Source organism: Nansenia antarctica (assembly GCF_963989245.1).
Source record: "Nansenia antarctica genome assembly, chromosome: 3".
Taxonomy (NCBI): Eukaryota; Metazoa; Chordata; class Actinopteri; order Argentiniformes; family Microstomatidae; genus Nansenia; species Nansenia antarctica.
Genome location: NC_137688.1, coordinates 40,000,035 through 40,009,090, shown reverse-complemented (window position 1 = coordinate 40,009,090; position 9,056 = coordinate 40,000,035).

Below are 9,056 nucleotides of genomic sequence, written 5' to 3'. Positions count from 1 at the left end.
CATTTTGGTTAGAACGTTGGCTGTTCCGTTACCTCGTTCAAAATCCTACAACTTGTACAGAATGCAGCAACAAGAGTCCTAAATAGATCCCCAAAAAGTGATCGTATCCACTCTCTGTCCACTATTGCTCAGATTACGAAATACTACAGGCTAACCTATAAAGCTATCCATGCCCTCATGCCTATTTAAATGACATTATTCACTGAAGTGTTTTTTTTTTTTTTTTAGTTATTTGTCTGAGTGGGGCAGCCCTCCTCATTTTATTGGACAGATACAGTGAAGACAGACAAGAAAGTAAGGGAGTGAGGGCATGTCAGCAGGACATGGGCCAGATTCGAACACATGCTGACATGGGCATATGTGTGCACTGTAGACCGCAGTGCTAGACCACTGGAACTACCCAGGCCACACATTCATTTAAGTCCTGTAAGATCACTTAGATGCCAAGATTCCAGAGGCCTTGTCATCCCTAGGGTATCAAAGAAAAATGCGGTGGAAAAGACCTTCTCCCATAGAGTCCCTGTAATACCTTGCCAGTCCATGTGTCAGATTCAGACTACATTTTCAAATCAAGACACAAAACTCATAATTTGTGTTGGCTCTACTAACTCTAATACTCCTCTAATAACCCTAGTCTCACTCAATAGTCTCACTCTTGGGGGGCCATGGGCTCATGACCACCCACATCCTCAACCGCCCACCTCAATGGCCCAAGATTCTGCTGCCTGTGGCTCTCACAAGACCCCCCCCCCCCCCCCCCCCTACACCACCACCACAACTGGACTGCCCTGCCCGCCACCTCCAAGCTCCTGTCGAGAGACAGGGTGAGACAAGATGGAGGGCTCAATGTCTTCCCTGCAGTAGCACAGCTAATGTTTAATCTGAAAGAAGCCACTGGAGGGAATTATTTGCGAATCAGTGGTTAAAGCACAGGGAGTCTCATTTTCTTGACAGTAGCTCATTTGGGCTGTGCGCCTTGGCTATATCTTTACATGGGCAAGAGCAACCTCACTTAAACCATTTCATAAGCAAACACGCAATGCCTTGGTGAATCTAACTCAATGTTTCAATACATTAATTCAGTCAATTATAACGTTCTTATAAACTTAATGTCCATGCACATGAGTGCAACCATAATACGTGGATGAGCATGACAGTGTGTTTGAGTGAACTCAAAAAGTAGTCTGACTCATGATAATCAGCTAGACCTCTGAGCTACCTTTGTGAGTTCAGTCTTCTCTAAGATTGTGAGGTCGCTCCTCCTGATAACGTTTGACACACACTAACCTTTCAGATGTGAATAATTGAGTGGCCAACTGGAAGCATCAGGAGCGTGTAAGGGACCTGAGGGCAGAGAAAGCCACATCACTCATTCTCTTGATTCTCTTTTACCCCCTCGAGAACCATTAATCCTTGTTATCAATACTGCATATGAAGCCACAAATCTTACTTTTTTTTGTTTGAGGGAAAAATAAATTATTCACATAATTTTGTGACATTTATCCTGGCCCTTTTGCTGTTTGAGGAGCAGTTCTCTTTCAGTCATGGGATATGTACTCCTCTGTTCCCTATTTGCTGAAACCCTGTTCAATCACACCTGGAACAAGTCGGTAGTGCTTTGTGTTACAACCAAGCCCAGTGGTCACAACAAAAAGGGGAGTCCACACATGATCAAGGGTTAAAGTAATACATTTATTCACTTAAAGAATAGATCTGTATAATCAGTAGTGTGTAGTGTATGAGTGGACTGTGTGTTGAATGGACTGTGTGTTGGACTGTGTGTTGTGGGATGTTGTGAACAAAACAAAGAGGACCAAAACCATAAGACAACCTGCCCATGGGAGAAGAGAACTCAAATGGTCAATGGGGTTCACCATATAAAACCTGTAGGCCATACCTGCACAGGTGAACAACATTTGCCAACAACCCTCCCAGCTCCACCCACACTGACACCCTGAACCAGATAGGCAGCCAACAGGGAAACGTGCTGACAGGGAGAGAGACACATTTGCATGACTGACCCCACCCGGTCTAGACTATAAAGGCTACTGCAATTAACAAGTGATATTACAGTAAATGAGGGTTAGGTTTAAAAACAATGTAACACCTTCAATATGTATTTTGCATATTTGTGTCACTTGAAGGTGTTCTGAAATATACAGTGGGTTGTTATGAAATAAATGGAAATCCAACACAGTACCATCAGTGCATCAATGAAACATCGTATTTGTATTTGTATTCATATCATATTCAGTTTGATCAGATAAATATCCAATAATGCAAAACAAATTTTGTTCAATTACAGTGTTAAAATGCATGAGTTCCAGTCTGCCAAGTGGATATTGGAAGTGGTCTTCACACACAAAACTACTCAGATATAAAAGTTTTGCACGTACATATAGACTCAGCCAGAGTTAAATCATGTCCCCAATGCAGACACATTTATATTGCCAACCTGCAGGCTGTGCAAAGTGCAGAGCCATTCACCTGTCATCACAGTAACAGTATAAGAGAGATGATTGAGCAGAAATCTTGTCCTGAAGTGACGTTCAGCCAATGGTAGTAAAGCAGAAGAAACCGTTTTTATGAGCTAAACGGGGGGAGGTAACAATTGGGGGGGGGAGGGGGTTCTGAAATGGGATCAGTCCTGACAACTCCAGATCTTTCCTGGTAAACGGAAGTGCAGTTGGATGTGTGTGGAAACAGAGAGACTGCCAGCCAGGCAGCCCAACTTTCAAGGTGAGAGCTGATTCTTTATATCAGTGGGAAGTCGTTGCCAAGGGAACAGAAATACCTCACTGTTGATAAAGAATGTCAGGCAATCAAGAGGGGGCTGGAGGCGCTGAGGCACGCTCTTATAAGGTAGCACCTCCACCTCTTCTTTGAACACACAGCTAGGAAGCCTGGCGATAAGTGAGAAATACCAGGGATGCCCTTTGGAGTCGTTGTGTTCAAGACATCTGCTGTTGTTGTTCATAAGTCTGTGTTACAGACATGACCACAGAGAATTCGGTGTCGCATTCTAAAGTGTCCTGTCATAGATGCTGAAAGATAATCGCTGCTTCAAGGTCATTGTGTGTCTACACCCAGAGTGCAGGGTGTTAGCAGAGTTGTGTGACACATCTTATTGTCAACATGTTCTAGTGTTTTGGTCCGCATTAATGGTCATATTTTTCTTTAGAAAAATGTGAATACATTTCTGCACAATGACACATCGCTATTCAACTAGCACAGCTTGTTTTGTGAGCCTGCTAACAATGCATTTTGATTGCAGACCAAAACACTAGAGCGTGTCACACACACACACACACACACACATACACACACACATACACACATATATATATATATATGTGTGACACGGTCTGGTAAAAAGGTCACAATTTTTTCATATTACGAAAGTGTTGAAGAGCCCACTCAATAAGAGTTTTACGATCACTAAATATGTCACAGCTCCGCCCCTGGCTCATCAGCCGTCTATCAGTGGTGCCAGGTGTGGCCGATTAAGACCGCGACTGGCTCCTACTTAAGCTCTGCTCCTGCTTCCAGTCAACGCCAGATCGTAGCCATTTATGGATTCCCTGCCTGACGACCTCCTGCCTGCCTGACTATCCTACTCCCTGCCTGATCCCTGCCTGCCTAATACTATTCCTCCTGCCTGACCCCCTGCCTGTCTGCCGACCACTCTGCCTGCCTGACCCCCTGCCTGTCTGCTGACCACTCCGCCTGCCTGACCCCCAGCCTGTCTACCGACCACTCCGCCTGCCTGACCCCCTGCCTGTCTGCCGACCACTCCGCCTGCCTGACCCCCTGCCTGTCTGACTACCTGCCTGCCTACCTGCCTGGCCCCCTGCCTGTTCTACCTACCTCCAGCCTGCTCCCCCTGACACCCCAACCCTAACAATAAATCACTATTATTGTTGTACTACCTGTTCTCCGTTGTCTGCTTCTGGGTTCCGCCCTCTGGTCGTGACAGTACGATCTGGCATTGACTAGAAACACGACTCCCTCCTACAGGAGATAGTGGGGAGGCTCCGTGACATGAACACAACTCTGACCAGTTTCCAGGGCACAGGAGTAGCCGCCGCCGCCGCTGCTAGCGCCACACCGACCGCTCCCCAGCTCCCGCCCGTTCCAGTGATCCGAGAGCCCCGGGTCCCCATGCCGGATCGTTACGATGGCAAACAGGGTTGCTGCCGTTCTTTCCTCATGCAGTGTGAGCTAGTGATGGAACAACAGTCTACGTCCTTCTCCACGGACCGGGGTCGGGTCTGCCTGGTAATCGGTCTCCTCCGTGGGGTCGCTCTGGAGTGGGCGTCGGCGCTGTGGGAGAGACAGGACCCGCTCACTGCTTCCTACTCAGCTTTCTCCGGTGAGATGAGGAAGATATTCTATCACCCGATCCGGGGCCAGGACGCTTCCAAACGCCTCCTCGCCCTCCGTCAAGGCACTCTGAGTGTAGCTGACTATGCTATTAGTTTCCGCACCCTGGCAGCTGAGAGTGGGTGGAACGACGCAGCCCTCGTCGCGGCGTTCACTGGTGGACTCGCTGAGACCATCAAGGACGAGCTGGTGTCACATCCCGAGCCCTCCGACCTGGATGGATTAATCTCCCTGGCCATCAGAGTAGATAATCGCCTAGCAGAACGGAGACGGGAACGCGGAAGTCGTTCCCCCATTAGCTTCGTCACCCGGCGTGCTTCGTCTATTCCAGACATTATTCTCGTCCTTTTCAGCCCAACGTCACTCCTAGAGAGGAGACGTCCTCTGTCCCCGAACCTATGCAGCTTGGTCGGATGCGTCTGAGCCAGGAGGAGCGCCGCCGGCGTTTTGAGAACAACAGCTGACTTTACTGTGGGGAGCTCGGTCATTACCTCTCCACCTGTCCCACTCGGCCGTTAAACCGGCAGGCTCGTCAGGAGAGGGGAGGACCCTAACGAGCCGTTCTGCCATCTCTGCCTCTCCCCGCACCCGGACCCAGCTCAACGCCACTATCACCGTTAAAGGTCAGTCCACTGTGTTCCCCGCCCTCATTGACTCTGGTGCTGATGGCAATTTTATGGATGTGTCTCTGGTGGAGCAGTTAGGTCTCTCCACCAGTCCCCTAGATGTGCCCCTAGAGGCCATCGCTTTGGATGGCAGGCTCCTCGCCAAGGTTACTGATAGGACAGAGCCTGTGTCTATGTTACTGTCCGGCAATCACCAGGAGGAGGTGAGTTTTTTCATTACGTGTACTCCCCATGCTCCCATTGTTCTGGGTCACCCCTGGCTGGCCAGACATAACCCCAACATCAACTGGGCCCACGCCAGGGTAGATAGTTGGAGCCTCGAATGTCATGCCGCCTGCCTCCGGTCCGCTGTGTCTACCTCTGCTTCCCCCCAGGCGCCAAGACCAGAGGTCCCTGACCTTTCTATCCCGCCGGAGTATCAGGACCTCCAGCAGGTGTTTTGTAAGCAGCTAGCCCTCTCCCTACCCCCTCATCGCCTGATTGCGCCATTGACTTGCTGCCCGGAGCACCTCTTCCTAGCAGCCGCCTGTACAGCATCTCAAAACCCGAACGGGTGGCTATGGAATGCTACATCAATGACTCCCTGGCTGCTGGCCTCATCCGTCCCTCCTCCTCACCCGTGGGCGCTGGTTTTTTCTTTGTTGTTAAAAAGGACAAGACTCTGCGGCCCTGCATAGATTACAGGGGGCTTAACAACATCACCATCAAGAATTCTTACCCTTTACCCCTCATGAATTCTGCTTTTGATTCTCTCCAGGGAGCCACAGTGTTCACGAAGCTCGACCTCCGCCTACCACCTGGTTCGTATACCAGAGGGGGATGAGTGGAAGACAGGGTTCAACACCCCGTTAGGTCACTTTGAATACCTGGTCATGCCTTTTGGCCTCACTAATGCTCCTGCTGTGTTTCAGGCCTTAGTCAATGATGTCCTCAGAGACATGATAGGCCTTTTTGTATTTGTTTACCTCAATGACATTTACATTTTTTCAAGGGACCCAGTCACCCATGTCCAGCATGTCCATCGGGTGCTCCAGCCTCTCCTCGAGAACCGTCTGTTTGTGAAGAGGGAGACGTGCGAATTCCATGTCCCGTCAGTATCGTTCCTGGGTTACATCGTCTCCAATGGACAGGTGAGGATGGACCCCGCTAAGGTGAGAGCAGTCCTGGAGTGGCCCGTCCCCAGTAGCCGTAAGCAGCTCCAGAGATTCTTAGGGTTTGCCAATTTTTATAGGCGGTTCATCCGCAACTATAGCCGTGTCGCGGTCCCACTCACTGCTCTCACTTCCACTTCCTGCCAGTTCCTATGGTCCCCCGAGGCCGAGAAGGTCTTTCTCGACCTTAAGACCCGCTTTACCTCGGCGCCCATTCTCATTCAGCCGGACCCCTCCAGGCAGTTCGTGGTGGAGGTGGATGCCTCAGACATCGGGGTGGGGGCTATCCTCTCCCAACGTTCTACGGACGGTAAGGTCCATCCCTGCGCCTTCCTGTCCCACCGTCTCTCTCCGGTGGAGAGAAACTATGACGTTGGTAACCGTGAGCTGCTAGCCGTGAAGCTGGCGTTAGAGGAATGGAGGCATTGGCTGGAGGGCTCGGAACAACCTTTCCTCGTGTGGACAGACCACAGAAACTTGGAGTACATCCGTACGGCTAGACGGCTCAATTCCCGCCAGGTCAGATGGGCGCTGTTTTTTGGCCGTTTTAATTTTTCTCTTACTTTCAGGCCGGGATCCAGGAACGTGAAGCCCAGTGCCCTGTCCCGCCTGTATGACAAGGAGTGTGAGACCAGCGCATTCCCGGACACCATCATGCCGGCCACCTGCATGGTCGCGGCCGTCACCTGGGAGATTGAGGAGGCGGTCAGGACCGCTCAGCGGGCTCAGCCCGACCCTGGAAACGGTCCTCCTGGTCGCCTATTCGTCCCTGACACGGTGAGATCCCGGGTGCTGCTATGGGCTCACGCATCCACCCTCACCTGCCACCCTGGGGTGACTAGGACCCTGGCGTTCCTCCGCCGGCGCTTTTGGTGGTCAACCATGCCTGAGGACACCAAGTCCTTTGTGCTGGCCTGTCCTGTGTGTGCCCGGAACAAGTCATTTAACCGGCCCAGTTCTGGCCTACTGCGCCCTCTGCCCATTCCCCGTCGCCCCTGGTCCCATGTGGCCCTGGATTTCGTTTTTGGTCTGCCGATGTCTGATGGTATGACTGTTATTTTGACTGTTGTCGACCGTTTGAGCAAATTTGCCCACTTTCTGCCCCTGCCCAAGCTTCCTTCCGCCAGGGAGACGGCGGATCTGTTGGTGAGGGAGGTGTTCCGGCCCCACGGCCTACCCACTAACGTGGTGTCTGATCGGGGACCACAGTTCACCTCGGCGGTTTGGAAGGCTTTCTGCTCCGCCCTCAGGGCGTCCATCAGCCTGACTTCTGGGTTCCACCAGACCAACGGCCAGGCGGAGAGGGCCAACCAGAAGCTGGAGTCCACCCTGCACTGCTTGGTGTCAGCCAACCCTTCTACCTGGGCGTCCCAATTACCGTGGGTGGAGTACGCCCACAACACCCTGACTACCTCGGCCACAGGTATGTCACCATTTCAGTGCCTTTACGGCTATCAGCCTCCTCTGTTTCCATCCCAGGAGGAGGAGATCCTGGTTCCGTCCGTCCAGGCTCACCTCCGCCGCTGCCATAGGACCTGGCATCGGGCCCGTGCCACCCTGTGCTGGGTCCCTCGGCGACATATCCTCGACCCTACGGTCGTCCAGGACTTCCACCGCCGACACCCCGGCAAGCCTGGTGGTCCGCCCAGAGGCGTCCGTCGGAGGGGGGATACTGTCACAGCTCCGCCCCTGGCTCATCAGCCGTCTATCAGTGGTGCCAGGTGTGGCCGATTAAGACCGCGACTGGCTCCTACTTAAGCTCTGCTCCTGCTTCCAGTCAACGCCAGATCGTAGCCATTTATGGATTCCCTGCCTGCCGACCTCCTGGCTGCATGACTACCCTGCTCCCTGCCTGATCCCTGCCTGCCTAATACTATTCCTCCTGCCTGACCCCCTGCCTGTCTGCCGACCACTCCGCCTGCCTGACACCCCTCCTAAATTTCGTTGTTTGGTACCTGTACTGTAGCAATGACAATAAAGTCCATTCATTCATGTCTGCCGACCACTCCGCCCGCCTGACCCCCAGCCTGTCTACCGACCACTCCGCCTGCCTGACCCCCTGCCTGTCTGCCGACCACTCCGCCTGCCTGACCCCCTGCCTGTCTGACTACCTGCCTACCTGCCTGGCCCCCTGCCTGTTCTACCTACCTCCAGCCTGCTCCCCCTGACACCCTAACAATAAATCACTATTATTGTTGTACTACCTGTTCTCCGTTGTCTGCTTCTGGGTTCCGCCCTCTGGCCGTGACAAAATACTTATAATTTGTGAATTGGATTCACTGTATCGTCTGCCGTTCTGCTTCGTGGCTCCTGGGTTAGTGATACATGGCTTGTAAAAAACATATGTCAGCTTCAGGAGGAGGACTGTGTCATCAGCTAATTATGTGTAGTTATGTGTTTTTAGCATGTTGATGTTCTATCAGCATGTTGTGATGTGCTAAACATGCAGTTAGATGTTCTTTCTTAGCTGCAAGCTAGCTACCAACGTGATGGTAGCAAACACGTTTGTTTCGATTCAGAGCGATTTTCTCCGGTATTTGGTTTGAGGTGTACCAACATTCAAATAAGCATATCTTCTTCAACTATTTTCAATTTGCACTTTCATAATCTGTAGAAAAACAGAAAAATTACATTGCCCTACTTGGGGACTTTTTCACCAGACCCTGTCACATACTGTATACACACACACACACACACACACATTTTAGGAGTGCCATATGTTTTTAGGACGACTTAAGGTGGTGAGTATATTTTATCGGTGTGGTGTATATTTTAGGAGTGCCATATGTTTTGCCATTTAATTTCCCAAGTGCTCTGAATCCAGTGCCTGCCAAGTACCAAGAATACATCCGACTAGCTGTCGTATGCCTACTTCTTCCATCAAAAACAACTTGTT